General features: G+C 45.5%; 1 long non-coding RNA gene across 1 annotated transcript; it reads right to left on the minus strand.

The window, feature by feature from the left end:
• Positions 1-4,921: 4,921 nt before the first annotated feature.
• LOC137528067 (uncharacterized) lies at positions 4,922-14,841 on the minus strand. The gene is made up of 3 exons (XR_011023264.1): positions 14,591-14,841; positions 13,393-13,656; positions 4,922-5,294 (listed from the first exon to the last, which is right to left on the minus strand). It is a non-coding gene; the product is annotated as an uncharacterized lncRNA (long non-coding RNA).
• Positions 14,842-15,671: the final 830 nt, after the last annotated feature.

Here is a 15,671-nt window from a genome sequence, read left to right on the forward strand (position 1 = left end):
AAAATCAAAAAGACCTTATAGTTTTTGAAAAAAAGTTAGAGGAAAAAAGTAGCAAAGTTACAGATGCCAGACAATGGTTAACCCCTTGTACCCCATGCGAGCTGGGATACCCAGAATGTGGAGCCCTGGCCGCGTGGAGCTTTGCACCATGAGCTATACCAGCCTGCATGGTCCATGGTATGGGAGGGCGCTGGGGGAAGGGTGCGGCCAAGCCTCCCCCTCTTCCCCAGAGCCCTTGTCCAATTCATGGACAAGGGGCTCTTCCCCAACTCTGGTGCCCCAGGAGGAGGTGGGGGCACCAGAGTTGAGTATAGGGGTACAAAAGGGTACAAAGTAAACCTTACTAACTTCCACAAATAATTAAATTACATAAAAACAGAACCACAAACAAAGTCCTTTAATATTCTGAAAGTGGAAGACATACTAGCAAGTGAAAGCTGGTGGCTTATTATAAACCCCATGTATAAGCAGGGCCAGCATTATGTCCTTCTGTATAGCAGAGGCACTTGGCCCAGCTACAGACCTGCACTGTACCTACTCCTACCTATTGCTTGATGAAGCGGGGTCTTACCTGTGAAAACCATTGCATTTTTTTTTTGGAGTATGTAAATAAATTTGTTCTGCTAAACTTTGTTGACATATCTTGTGTCTGTTTGGAGGAGGTAAGTCCACCACTGTCTCCACAAATGTTAAACTTTTTAGACATTTTTTATTTTTCTGGCGCCTCAGTATCCTTTACATTGTTCTGTATAGCAGGTGCCTCCATTATGTCCATCTATGTAACAAGTGCCCAGTGGCTTACCTAAGGAACATGGCACCTTAGGCAAGAACTAAAACTATGCCCCTTTCGAGGAAACACGAGGGGGTAGAGGGAGAGTGGTGTGTGCACGGCATGCTGTGTAAAGATTTTTAGGATGTTTAGGATCAGCTAAAAATGACTAACAAAAACTATCATCAAACCTTCAGAATAAATCTGTTTCGTACTGCACCCACCAAGTCGCATATTCATTTCTCATAAAAGTGTTAAAATACATCATCACATAAAGGCTGTAATATCTGTATAGCTTGGGAAATTCAGAATTCCACTTGTAAAACTGGAATAACCATATTTTTCGGACTATACGACACTCCTGACCATAAGATGCACCTAGGTTTAGAGGACAAATCCAGGGAAAAAAATATATACTAAACCTGGTGCATCTTGTGAACTATGCCCCCTTAGTACCTCATGCCCCCTCGTACTTCTTGTGTTTCCCTGTGCTCTGTCCCCCCTGTGTCCCCCATGTGTTCATCTCTATTTTCCTTGTGTCCTCCTTTATGCCCCTTTGTGTCCCTCTTGTGTCCTCCTCTATGCCCCTTTGTGTCCCCATGTCCCCTGTTTGTTTCCCTGTGTCCTCCTCTGCATGAGCACAGTACAGGGAGTCCCTGACATTGCAGCGGGTTTGAGGTTGGTATTGGCAGGTGTTCACAAGTCAGGAACTCCCTGCATTTGGACTATAAGATGCAGTAACCTTTTTCCCTCACTTTTGGGGGAGAAAAAGTGAGTCTTATAGTCCAAAAAATACAGTACATTGTTTTAAGAATTCAGTTACTACAACAATTCCTACCAGGTGCTTCCAAATTGAAAAAGCTCTTATAGATTGAGTGTTGCTGTGCACTGGCTCACATGTATCTGTAAAAAGCTATTCTACTCCGTTTCTTGTGAGTGGGGGAGTAGGAAGAAAGAGAGATAGGGGAGAGGATGTAGGACATAAGAGGGGATGGGGCAAGGGCGTATCTACAAATCATGGGTCCCCCCAAGCAAAACTTTGATGATGCTCCCCCAATGTTCACACCTTTTCCCTGTCCTAAACCTGGTGGGCCTCACAGCCTGGGGGCCCATCTTTCAAGGGTCATAAAACATGTATGGACATTTTAATCTTCACACCTATAACTAGTATGACCATGAAAACACCTCATCTGAAGGATAGACCCCTTTATTGGAGGTAGTGTAATAGTATTTGTTGCCCCTTACAGCTCTGGGCCCCCCTGCAGTCACAGGGGCTACTCCCCTGTAGTTACGCCTCTGGATGGGTGAGAGGGAATGAGGGTGAAGGAGGAAAGAGGGGGATGGGGAGGGTGAGGGAGAAGGAGGAAAGAGGGGGATGGGGAGGGTGAGGGAGAAGGAGGAAAGAGGGGGATGGGAAGAGAGAGAGGAGAAGGAGGAAGCCGAGGGACTGGGGGAGAGTGAGGCAAACATTTAAAAGTGCTACATGTTTATTTGGGCTAAGGATATTAATTTGGCAATAGTACAATATCAGTTATGTCACTGATATTCATTGCTGATACCGTGTTTCCCCTAAAATAAGACCGCTTCCCAAAGTAAGCCCTAGCGTATATTTTGAGCATGCTTGAAATATAAGCCCTCCCTGCAAATAAGACCTAGCAGCAGAGAGGAGGAAGAGGTTGGGACACCACAGTGCAGTGCAAAGAGGAACCGAGGAAGCTGTGAGTAGACAAATCCTTGTCACTGCCGGCCTTGGCTGCCTCCTTCTCTTCCCATCCATCAGTACTGTCACTCTCTCCCCTCCCCTCTGCAAGTTCCCCTGGTGATTGATGTGATGGGTGGCTGCTGTCATCTGTTATTTGTTTCAGAACGTTGAGAGCCAGTGAGAAACAGCTACGTTGAAGGAGACTCTGTTAAGCTTCTGCCGGTAACGGAGTGGACTGAACTTAATCACCGCATTATACCAAGGGTTCCATGTGAGTTGAGGGGGGCCCAGCGTAATGGAGATTAAATTGCCTGCTCGGCTGGAGATAGCAGCACTGCTGCTGTGTGCTGTACAATGCGGTGTCTGTATCACACCAAGCCGCAACCTCACAGTCACTACCACACAGCTATGCCTCCCTCCGTATAGCCACACAGCTGGATCCCCCTCCTCGGCTGCCATGAATCCGCACTGACTAGTGTGTGGGCGGGAGGACTCTGTCTCTTCAGTCTGTGCTGGTCCTTCTGTGTGCAGCACGCTCTACCATAGTTTTTCTTGGGTCAATCACAATAAATGTAACAAGTATGCTTACCGTGTTTCCCAAAAATAAGACATCCCCTGAAAATAAGCCCTAGCACATGTTTTAGAGCAAAAATTAATATAAGACAGTGTCTTATTTTTGAGCAAACATGGTAGATTACTATTGGCCTATCTTACCGTATCCTCACACAAACTTTCTCCAGCTATGCCTAACACTGACCTGTACTCTACCTATGCCTAATACTAATCTACTCCCCTACCTTTTATTAACCCTTAACACCGCCGTTATCAAATACAGATAACCACAGTCAATCCCACTGCCCAGAGTCAAACTCCACCACTACTTGGAGTAGCCAAACTCCATCTTTGCTATCCCTGCCACTGGCCAGAGTTTGGTGACCCAGTACCTGAACTGAACACTCGCTATTGAACTCTAGCACCTCTGGTAATTTAAGAAATTAACCTTGGAGCCTATGTTGGTGCCCAATTTCTGGGCCACAAATCGCGTCAAAATTATCTGCTTTGGATACAGATAGAGTGAGGGAGGGAGAAGGAGGAAAAAGAGGGAAGAAGAGAGAGAGAATAAGGGGGGAAAGAGAAGAGAGAGAAAAGGAAGAGTTGGGGGAGAGGAGGGCACAGATAGGTTGATCTGGCCCTGGCAGCTCCAAAATGTCTGCTTCTACTATCCTTGGAATGGGCTACTTGTTTAAACAGCCAAGAGAAAAGGTGGGGGATGTTTCTGTTGAGTTAGCAAGTCAGCTGAGAGTTAAGTGCAGCACACAGACAAGACAAGACAAATAACACTTATATCACGCTTTTCTCCTGGCAGACTCGAAGCGTCAAAGCTGAAGCCACTAGGACGTGCTCTATAGGCAGTAACAGTGTTAGGAAGACTTGCCTAAGGTCTCCTACTGAATAGGGGCTGGCTTACTGAACAGGCAGAGCCGAGATTCGAACCTTGGTCTCCTTAACCAGTACATTATCCAGCCACTAGTACACTATCCAGCCACCAGTACACTATCCAGCCACCAGGGGTCAGAAGTCATTGTGCACAGCAGATGAACAGAGAGCTGCAGAATTCCCCTGTACAGAGCAGTGAGAGAGACAGGCACCAGGTACTCACTCCCTATTGTCAAATATGGAGTCTTTGTGCATACCTAGCATTGGGTCTCCCATGGTGCACCAGCTGTCTTCTCTGCTCCACCCCCTGAGCCATATGATACTGAGCAGACTCGATATCCCAGCTGCCCTTGTATTTTCTGCAGGCATGGGGAGGAGGAAGAGAGAGATTATGGACACAGCATCACTGCACCCCCTAGTGGCTTGAAGGAGGAGTTGCCCATGAAGCATGCCATGCATGCACCCCTGTAAATGAGCATCTGCATGTGCTACTATTATGTTCCCCTATATAACAAATTCCACCATTATATTTCCATGTATAAATGCCACCATGACACCCCCTTTCATGTGTGACAAGTGCAGGCATCCTGCTATACAGTACATCATCCCCACTGTAAACATTCCAATCTTGCAGCATGTGGGCCCACATCCCCAGTGCTTTGCTATTGTGTGGACCTACTGCTAGGTTTGACCACCTAAATAGTAAATTAGAATGAGGCAGAAGCCTGGCATGAACTGAAACCCCCCTTGTTATCTTCTGTGCCCATGTCTAGTTATGCTGTAGCAGGGTGAGGGGGAGATGGATGCCCGTTGCTTGCTGTCGATTACTGGCCTCATAAATCTTTCACTTACTGAATGATTAAGTCATTTTCCTGTAAAATTAATACAAAACAAAACAAAAAAACAAAACAAGCACAGCCACAAGGTGACTAAAATGAATAAAATACTTTATTTATTTGCACATAATGCTAGAAAAAGCAAGGCAGAAAATTGCAGTTGTATTATAAAATAAATGGTCCAGAAATTGGACTTATTCTCACCTAATAAGAGGTCTTCGTTTTTTTATGTATTTAATTGTTGCTGCAATCTAACTGTTTTTTCTCCTCCTCTTCCTAGACAGCTAATAATATTCCATTATTGGTAGCAAATAAATGCACAAGCAAGCAATGAAAGCAAACAGTCAGCAAAAGCTGCTCATTTTTATTTCTTTTCAATTTCTCTTTTAATCCAGTTGACAATTTTGATTTCTCTTTTAATCCAGTTGACAATATTTTTATTGAGGAAAGCGTATCCCGACGGATATTCAGGATATGCACAGTTTTCTGGGCCAAAAGAAACAACTCCTCGGAGCTCCCCCTCGCAAATTAGAGGTCCTCCAGAATCACCCTTAGGCAAAAAAAAAAAAAACAGACAAATCAAATTGATTGTACTGATTGTTGGCCATATGTTTGCAGTGAAGTGATATGTTTTCTGTTTACACGGTAATTAACACAGTATAAAGTAAAAGGCTCCCATAGCAAAAAGACATTGGCCAACATACAGTAGATGATTTTTATAGTAAGGCTAGGTTCACAGTGTTCAGATGCATGGCATAATAATTCTTCATGTCAGATCACTGCCCTTACAATTCTATGGGCCTGTTCACATCTCTTTGTTGTGATATGTCCCGTTATTCTAACTCGCTGCGTGCAAGCTCTGAATTAATGTCTATGTCTAGTTTCCATTGTAGTTCACACACATTTTAAAACATACGTTATACAATACATACTGTGAATGAAGCCTTCACTAACAGAAAGAGGTTTTAAAGCAGAACTTTAGAACTATAAAAAACAAAGTGTTTAACTTACCTGGGTGTTTCTGCCAGACCCATGCAGCCTTCCTGTCCCGCGCCAGTCCTCCAAGATCCTCCGTTCTCCTGCCGCCAGCTAGTTTCATTACCATCGACTTGCAAGTCGACAGCAACTGCGCCTGTGCACCCCAGGCCTTGCGTTGCTTTCTTTGCCTTCTCTCCCGCTGTAGCGCCCTGCGCTATTAGATCAGGACGCTATTGCGGGCTGGAACACAAAGAGGCAGGAGAACGGAGGATCGTGGAGTACCGGTGTGGGACAGGAGTTTGCAAGGAGCTGGCAGAAGCCCCTGGTAAGTGAAACACTTTGCTTTTTATCGCTCTTCAGTTCCACCTTAAAGCACACCTGAACTGAGAAGGCTATGGAGGCTGACATGTTTTTTTCATATTAAACAATGCAGATTAAGTGGTGATCCTATTTGACAATAATTTCCATAATTACGTTCATAATCGTAATTATGAATAGAAATGAAAATTATATTACAATTACAATGTGGGTAAAATGAGGATGGTATGCAGGATGCACTTCCATGCTCTCGGACAATATGGAATCTGTAGGCTGCACAATACACTCTTCCACATACTACATGGTCCCATCTAACAACCTATTCATAATCTTCCCCAACATTATAATGCAGTTCAAGTGTAACAATTGGTGTCAACACGCAGAGAGAATACGATTATTGGTGATCTGCAGAATCACCAGTAATACAGATATACACCAGATTATGGATGATCTGCAGCATCACCAATAATCCAGGTACGTCTAACCTCTGGACACCTGAGATATGAGTGTATGATGTAACAGTACCACTTTGAGTAAGAACCACCAGAGGGGCTGGAGGTAATAATGAAGGGAATTCACCCCAGACTGTGGGTGAATCCCTGTAGCCAAAGCTCCCTAGGAGAGGAACCTAGGCTAGGTTGCAGGATGCCCTGCTGCTAAGGAGAACAGTCTTGCCCTAACTGGGTGTGAGATCCTAGCTCTCTACACCCTGGAACCGGGCTAATGAAATACAAGTACACAATGCTAGTCTTGGGTGTGCAGTCCGTAGTCACCACACCCTGGAACTAGCATGTAGCATAACATAGCATTGACACAGTATCCTAGGCTTGGGTGTGAGGTCCGTAGTCACAACACCCTGGAACTAGTCTATAGCATAACATAGCATTGACACTGTTTCCTAGGCTTGGGTGTGAGGTCCGTAGTCACAACACCCTGAAACTAGTATATAGCATAACATAGCATTGACACAGTTTCCTAGGCTTGGGCGTGAGGTCCGTAGTCACAACACCCTGGAACTAGTCTATAGCATAACATAGCATTGACACAGTATGCGAGAGTAATCTAGCTCAGTGTGAATTCCCAGGTCCTCCTGGTTCTAACACACTGTAGGATCTGACTAGGGTGAGCCGAAATTTTCGAAATTTCGCGTTACTATAATTACGCATGCGAAATTTGCTATTACAATGCGAAATTATGGTAGCGTAATTGCCATTAAAATCGTAATTGAAAATACCGTAAGCGTAATTTTCAACGCGTAATTTCGCGTTTCGTTCATGACGTAATTTCGCGTTAAACCATACCGTAATTTCGCATTTCTTTGTAATTTCGCGAATTTCGCAATTACTTGTTATTAGCTATAAAAAATTACTTGTTCGCATTAGCCAATCAGAAGCGAATCAGCGGTAGTCAGACGAACGCTAACAAATTTTCGCATATAAACGCTTTTTCGCATTAAATAATGTAAAAACTAAGCATGCGCAGTTCAAGGGTGTAAACTATGCTTACAAACAGTTGCATGCAAGGCAAACGTAATTTCGCGATACCCACTGTAATGCGAAGATTACGCGAAAATTACGCTTACGCGGAATTTCGCAAAATCCTTCTTCATTATGATTATGTACTTACGGCCATAATCGTAATTACACTAATTACGCGAAATTTCACGAAATCGTAATTAAGTAATTACGCTCATCTCTAGATCTAACGGAGGTCTGTGTGCTAACATGTAAAGCATTTGCAACGGCAGACAACATGAGACTGAGAGGCGAGTGGTTATATAGTGTAGCGCTGATCAGCGCCGCCCCAGCCCCTCCAGCCAATCCGCATACATCCTGGGATCAGCTGACCAAGGGAGTCAGCTGATCCCTCTCTGTTTTCCATAAAGCTTCTGTCTCTCCGCGCGCGCGCGTGTATTCCTCAGCCTATGTGCACAGGAAGGCTGTACTACATCAGACACATGTCGCCGCACGTAAACCACCGGGCTGGACGCGGAACTAGCCGCCACGCCGTCCGAGCATGCGGCCATTCCGCAATCCTTCACATCAAGTTTAAAGTTTGGTTCTCCTTTGTTCTTTATTTCCTTATTCTCATTATATTCAGTAAAATCCTAGACTACAAAGCTATATATTGTATAGGTTTGCATCACTAATGTTATGAACAACATAGATTCATACATATATATCAATAGATAAGAAACTTGACTGCATTACCACCATTCTAATTTACTCTAAGTAGACTATAGTAATATCTAACGGGGGGCATAAAGACCCACTGGATCCGTTAGAAGAATTTCTCCTAGACAGTACATTAGCGGGTTACTGATGAGGTTTTGTAAATACCAGCTTGCTTATAGTCCTTTTCAACCTGAGCATTAGTTATGGTGTAATGTATAGATTAGGGATGGGACAAATCCACAATTTCTTCAAATCCGAATCCGGATCCGAATCTAAAAAGGTTCTCGAATATCTCGAACCTTTCGAATCCCGAATCTAACGAATCCTGCACATAAAAATTGTGCGATCCGTGGTATAGTTGCCCGCAGTATAGGTACCCAAGCATAGGTAGCGAGGTAAAGGTGCCTTCAGTATAGCTAGCTAGGTATGGGTGCCTTCAATATTGGTAGCTTTCAGTATAGGTAGCAAGGTATAGGGGCCTGCAGTATAGGTAGCAAGGTATAGGGGCCCTAAGCATAGGTAGCAGGGTATATGGGCCTTCAGTATAGGTAGCAGGGTATATGGGCCTTCAGTATAGGTAGCAGAGTATATGGGCCTTCAGTATAGGTAGCACGGTATATGGGCCTTCAGTATAGGTAGCAGGGTATAGGGGCCTGCAGTATAGGTAGCAAGATATATGGGCCTTCAGTATAGGTAGCAGGGTATATGGGCCTTCAGTATAGGTAGCAGGGTATATGGGCCTTCAGTATAGGTGTCAGGGAATATGGGCCTTCAGTATAGGTAGCAGGGTATATGGGCCTTCAGTATAGGTAGCAGGGTATATGGGCCTCCAGTATAGGTAGCAGGGTATATGGGCCTTCAGTATAGGTAGCAGGGTATATGTGCCTTCAGTATAGGTAGGTAGCAGGGTATAGAGGCCTTCCGTATCGGTAGCAAGGTACATGTGCCTTCAGTATCAGTAGCAAGGTATAGGGGCCTTCAGTATAGGTAGCACAGTACATGTGCTTTCAGTATTGGTAGGTAACTAGGTATAGGGGCCTTCAGTATAGGTAGCAGGGTATATGTGCCTTCAGTATAGGTAGCAGGGTATATGTGCCTTCAGTATAGGTAGGTAGCTAGGTATAGGGGCCTTCAGTATAGGTAGTAAGGTACATGTGCCTTCAGTGTAGGTAGGTAGGTAGGTAAAGGGACCTTCAGTATAGGTAGCAGGGTATAGGGCCTTAAGTATAGGTAGGTAGGTAGGTATAGGGGCCTTTAGGTAGGTAGGTAAAGGGACCTTCAGTATAGGTAGCAGGGTATAGGGCCTTAAGTATAGGTAGGTATGTAGGTAGGTAGGTATAGGAGCCTTTAGGTAGGTAGGTAGGTAGGTAGGTAAAGAGACCTTCAGTATAGGTAGCAGGGTATAGGGCCTTAAGTATAGGTAGGTATGTAGGTAGGCAGGTATAGGTGCCTTTAGGTAGGTAGGTACGTATAGGGGGCCTGTAGGTAGGTGGGTAGGTAGGTAGGTATTGAGGCCTGTAGGTAGGTATAGTGGCCTGTAGGTAGGTAGGTAGGTAGGTATAGGGGCCTTTAGGTAGGTATAGGGGCCTTTAGGTAGGTATAGGGGCCTTTAGGTAGGTATAGGGGGCCTTTAGGTAGGTGGGTATAGCGGCCTGTAGGTAGGTAGGTATAGCGGCCTGTAGGTAGGTAGGTAAGGATAGTGGCCGGCAGGTAGGTAGGTATAGTGGCCTGTAGGTAGGTATAGTTGCCTGTAGGTAGGTAGGTATAGTGTCCGGTAGCTAGGTAGGTATAGGTGCCCTCAGGTAGGTAGGTACGTATAGGGGGCCTGTAGGTAGGTGGGTAGGTAGGTAGGTATTGAGGCCTGTAGGTAGGTATAGTGGCCTGTAGGTAGGTAGGTAGGTATAGGGGCCTTTAGGTAGGTAGGTAGGTATAGGGGCCTTTAGGTAGGTAGGTAGGTAGGTATAGGGGCCTTTAGGTGGGTAGGTAGGTATAGGGGCCTTTAGGTAGGTATAGGGGGCCTTTAGGTAGGTATAGGGGCCTGTAGGTAGGTAGGTATAGCGGCCTGTAGGTAGGTAGGTAAGGATAGTGTCCGGTAGGTAGGTAGGTAGGTAGGTAGAACACCCCCCCCCCCGTGCCTCCTCCGCTCACCGCCAACCCCCCCCCCCCCACGGCCCCCTCCGTCCCCTGTGCCTCCTCCGCTCACCCCTGCATAAGAATCTACTCACCTTTCCCGTGGAGCGCAGAGCGGCAGACCTCTTCGTTACTTCCTTGTTCCCTCTAGTGGCCGGACCGGCTATTACTGATGACGTCATTGTAAGAGCCGGTCACTAGGGGGAACCAGGAAGTCAGCGAAAGGTCTGTCGCTCTGCGCTCCGCTATGGATAGGAATAAACATACATATATCCAGGCACATCGCCTCTAGTTAGGACATTAAATAAATTATTAGGGAAAGGGAGGTGCTGAAGGGGGTGTGGCTAGAAAACAGCAAAAATCTATTAACCCTTCGCACACTCACATGCAAATGTTCAAACAATTGCATTCACAGATTCACTCATCCAGGCACAACTGTTATCCCTACAGCTAAATTAAAAGCCAGGGTTTTAGTTCACAGAAGAATGCATTCTTATGCTTAATCACCTATACTGCGCAGAAGTACCCAGGTAAACATAGGTGTCCTAACTCTGGCCCTGTAACATGCATAGTGCAGACATGCAAACACATTCATTGCATCAAACCTATCAATGGATTAGGAGCACACATCCTAACTTCCTCTCCTGGGAAAGACAGTGCATCTTACCAATCGCACAAGGGAGCTAATGTTATGTGTCCATGTGCACCATGCGCATACACCAGCATAAGCTGTCTGCATGCTGACAAACATACAGGGGAAGGGGGGAGTGCACCGAATTGGACCCTAGCCACAGGGGTCAATGATAAGAATAAACATACATATATCCAGGCACATCGCCTCTAGTTAGGACATTAAATAAATTATTAGGGAAAGGGAGGTGCTGAAGGGGGTGTGGCTAGAAAACAGCAAAAATCTATTAACCCTTCGCACACTCACATGCAAATGGCGATGTGCCTGGATATATGTATGTTTATTCTTATCATTGACCCCTGTGGCTAGGGTCCAATTCGGTGCACTCCCCCCTTCCCCTGTATGTTTGTCAGCATGCAGACAGCTTATGCTGGTGTATGCGCATGGTGCACATGGACACATAACATTAGCTCCCTTGTGCGATTGGTAAGATGCACTGTCTTTCCCAGGAGAGGAAGTTAGGATGTGTGCTCCTAATCCATTGATAGGTTTGATGCAATGAATGTGTTTGCATGTCTGCACTATGCATGTTACAGGGCCAGAGTTAGGACACCTATGTTTACCTGGGTACTTCTGCGCAGTATAGGTGATTAAGCATAAGAATGCATTCTTCTGTGAACTAAAACCCTGGCTTTTAATTTAGCTGTAGGGATAACAGTTGTGCCTGGATGAGTGAATCTGTGAATGCAATTGTTTGAACATTTGCATGTGAGTGTGCGAAGGGTTAATAGATTTTTGCTGTTTTCTAGCCACACCCCCTTCAGCACCTCCCTTTCCCTAATAATTTATTTAATGTCCTAACTAGAGGCGATGTGCCTGGATATATGTATGTTTATTCTTATCATTGACCCCTGTGGCTAGGGTCCAATTCGGTGCACTCCCCCCTTCCCCTGTATGTTTGTCAGCATGCAGACAGCTTATGCTGGTGTATGCGCATGGTGCACATGGACACATAACATTAGCTCCCTTGTGCGATTGGTAAGATGCACTGTCTTTCCCAGGAGAGGAAGTTAGGATGTGTGCTCCTAATCCATTGATAGGTTTGATGCAATGAATGTGTTTGCATGTCTGCACTATGCATGTTACAGGGCCAGAGTTAGGACACCTATGTTTACCTGGGTACTTCTGCGCAGTATAGGTGATTAAGCATAAGAATGCATTCTTCTGTGAACTAAAACCCTGGCTTTTAATTTAGCTGTAGGGATAACAGTTGTGCCTGGATGAGTGAATCTGTGAATGCAATTGTTTGAACATTTGCATGTGAGTGTGCGAAGGGTTAATAGATTTCCGCTATGGATAGGTGAGTGGATGCTAACTATGCGGGCGGGGGGGGGGGGGGGCGAGCGGAGGAGGTGCGGGGGGGGGGGGTCAGGGGGGAGGTCAGAGGAGGACGAGTGCGAGCGGCGGATGCGCGGCGATGCGGCGTCGGGATTTGGCGGATTCGTATAGTGGAAAATGGCGTCGGGATTCGAATCCACGAATCTCGAATATTTCCTAATATTCGAGGGATTCGTGTATTCGCAGGATTTGTCGTCCCACCCCTAGTATAGATCTATACTGTATTCGTAATTAAAAATGAGTAATTACCTTTAAAAAATTGTTCCCATGCCAATATCCTCGGAGATGGTGCCACGCCTATATCCTAAGATCTCTGTGCACCCACCGCCATACACCGCTGCTCCCCCGCACAGCTCTAGCTATACTAAGTATGGCTAGAGCCAAAGCATCTTTTAATTTCCAAGGCCCCCTAAATCCTCCAGTATTCATGGTTAATTAAGAATATTAAAGGACTTTTCTCGTGATTACATTTTTATTTCTTTAACCCTTTGTGAAAATGGGTAAGGGGTACTATTTACCTCTGTACTCATTTCTCCTTAAACTGGACTCCCAGATGCCTCCATGACCCCCCAGGATGTTGTCACCCCACCTCCTCCAGGGGCACCAGAGGTGGGAAAGAGACCCTTGTCCATGAATTGGACAAGGGCTCTGGGGGCTCCACATTCTGGCTATCTCAGCCTGCAGGAAGGACAAGGGGTTAAAGAGGCTTGGAAGGGGGACACCACATCAATTTAAAAACAAAAATTCCCACACTCAGAACAAATACAAAATAGCATTTCCTTGGTTACAATTACGGCTCACAATTACTGCTCGTAACACGGAATTACGGGTCGGATGCAAATGCAACTACGGATGCATTTGAACTCACCATCCTTAATTGAGGTTGTAATTGCAGAAATCAGCCTGTAATTACGGCAGAGCTGTAATTACGAGGTTGTAATAAGCATCCCTGGTGGTTATTATAATACAAATCTAGTTATAGGAATATTCCCACATAAACAGAAGTATTATATACTTACTCTGCAAGTATCTTTTCCTCCTGCGGCATCCAGAGTGCACATCATATTTTCTGTGATTTTAATAGGATCCCACTTTTTAGCACATTCGTCTCTACTTATAGCAGGCAGACTGACTTCCAATAGCTTGTCTGAAGTGCTGCCTTGCTCATTCCTGGTTCTGCCCCATCCTGCTGATTCACAAATGGTCTCCTCTTCCACATCACTGAATGTTGTTGGCAAATTCAGCGGTTTCACAGCACAGTTTAACGTTGCTTTACCAGAGAGCTGAAAGAAGAAGTTTTGTAAAGACCTGGCTCAGGCAACAAGTCAAAATCGCTCTAATAACTCTCAATCTATCCATTTAAACATCACAGTTATGGAAAAGTTGGAGAACTTGCTCAGTTCCCAAAGTATACATTCTATTTTGGAATTATAGTAGGGCCTGTGCTGTATTAGCTTGGAACTAGTTTTAATGAACATATATTAGTTATATTCAAACATTGCTATTATTTTGGAAGTCAATGCCATGTAATGTATTAGTGTGCTAAAGCCCATCTCCAGGGTTGAGCAAGTTTGCCTTCTCCTCCAACCCTCCAACAAACTCAAAGCTTCTCCGTAGAAAGGTGTATGTGTGTGCGTGCGTGCGTGCGTGTTTGTGTGTGTGTGTGTGTGTGTGTGTGCGTGCGTGCGTGCGTGCGTGCGTGTGTGTGTGTGTGTGTGTGTGTGTTTGTGCGTGTGTGTGTGTGTGTGTGTGCGTGTGTGGTGCAGCGCAACTGCAGTGGCATAGCCTCATATGAGTGTCAAATCTCTTGTCTTTGACTCTGATTGGAAGGGAGACATGGCTGGAACTAAGCATTCCTACCAGTATAGTAAAAGTTATGGATAAGGGGAGTGTGATGAGCTGCATTGGAGGTGTGGTAATGTAACAGCAAAATTGAGATTCTCGGGAAAGAATGCCATGGGTCTTGGGCAAAGGTGGTGTACAGTGTGGAAGCACCAATTGAAGCCAAAGGGGCTTTGGGTGTGATTCTGCCCCATGGATCATCTGGATGAATGGTAAGGTCATGTGATTTGAAAGATAAAGGTATTTGGAGGAGAGAATAAGGAGGATTCGGGTGGCAAATTTAGTGACTGTCTGGGGTGAAAGCAGTTAGAGAGGTGGCAGAGTAAGCTTCCACAAATGCAGAGCATGCAATGGAGTAAAAGGTGTTAACTCAACTGTTCAATGTTGTGTCCCTGTCACCATAGCTACCCACAGCGCCAGTGTTCCTGTGACTTGCCAGCATGCTGTAATGTTCCATGAGAGACAGGAGTAGATGTGCTGTCAGAGAAGGGAGTGCAGTGGCAGGACAGATAAGACAACCTTCTGCTTGCTGCTGCTGGATATTTTTTTGGGTGTGGGGGAGGTGCCAGCAACCTTATACTGACATGAAGGTTGAGAGCTGTCAGGAAACCCTATTCTGATGAAGAGTAGCTGGGCTACAGGCAATATAATATTGATGGGAAGGAGGGTATCAGCTGGAATCTTGAAACTGCCATACTAAACATACATCAGTTCACTATCATGACGATGAGCCCACTCTCTGCACTGAGATTAAACCCTGAGTGCAGCAGACTACTGTAGTTTTCCTGTCAGGGCTTTTAGATATCAGATGATGCTCCATTCATTGCTATGGAGCACCGGAGGACTTGTCCCATGAGGAAAAAGAGAAAAGAGGACCTGCTTTAGTTAGTACACTCTCTTTTTCCCATGTATGGTAATATTGCGATTCTGTGTCCCCGCTTGGTGATCTTTATACAATATATGCAGTTTCATGTCACATGCCGTGGCGTCATGTAAATGTAGAACCAATCAAAATGTTATGGGCTAACTGTCAGAAAAATGAGGTATCAGGTGTATTGCCAGGGGATGAAAAACTCCCAGTTGCCATACAATATATTAAAATGAGGAACTGATTTCTATCAGAAGCTTGTCCTGAAGCATCAGATGAGGCAACCAGCCCTGGGAAAGTTTGCCCTGAAATTTATGATACTTTTTGCAGATATCGGTGCTGCGTGGGCTCTCCAGCCCGCAGCACCGATCAGGATTGAGCCTGGGCGATCAGACTTCCCCCCTTTTTCCCCACTAGGGGGATGTCCTGCTGGGGGGGTCTGATCGCCGCCGGCTCTCTGCGCTTTGTGGGGGGGTGGGGGGGCTCTTCAAAGCCCCCCTCCGCAGTGATTTCTGCCCATACCTGCTTCTCCCGCACGCTATGGGCTGCGCAGGATGGATATCCGTCCTGCGCTGGATAGGATAGGCT

Source organism: Hyperolius riggenbachi, chromosome 1 (genome assembly GCF_040937935.1).
Source record: "Hyperolius riggenbachi isolate aHypRig1 chromosome 1, aHypRig1.pri, whole genome shotgun sequence".
In the NCBI taxonomy this organism is placed as follows: Eukaryota; Metazoa; Chordata; class Amphibia; order Anura; family Hyperoliidae; genus Hyperolius; species Hyperolius riggenbachi.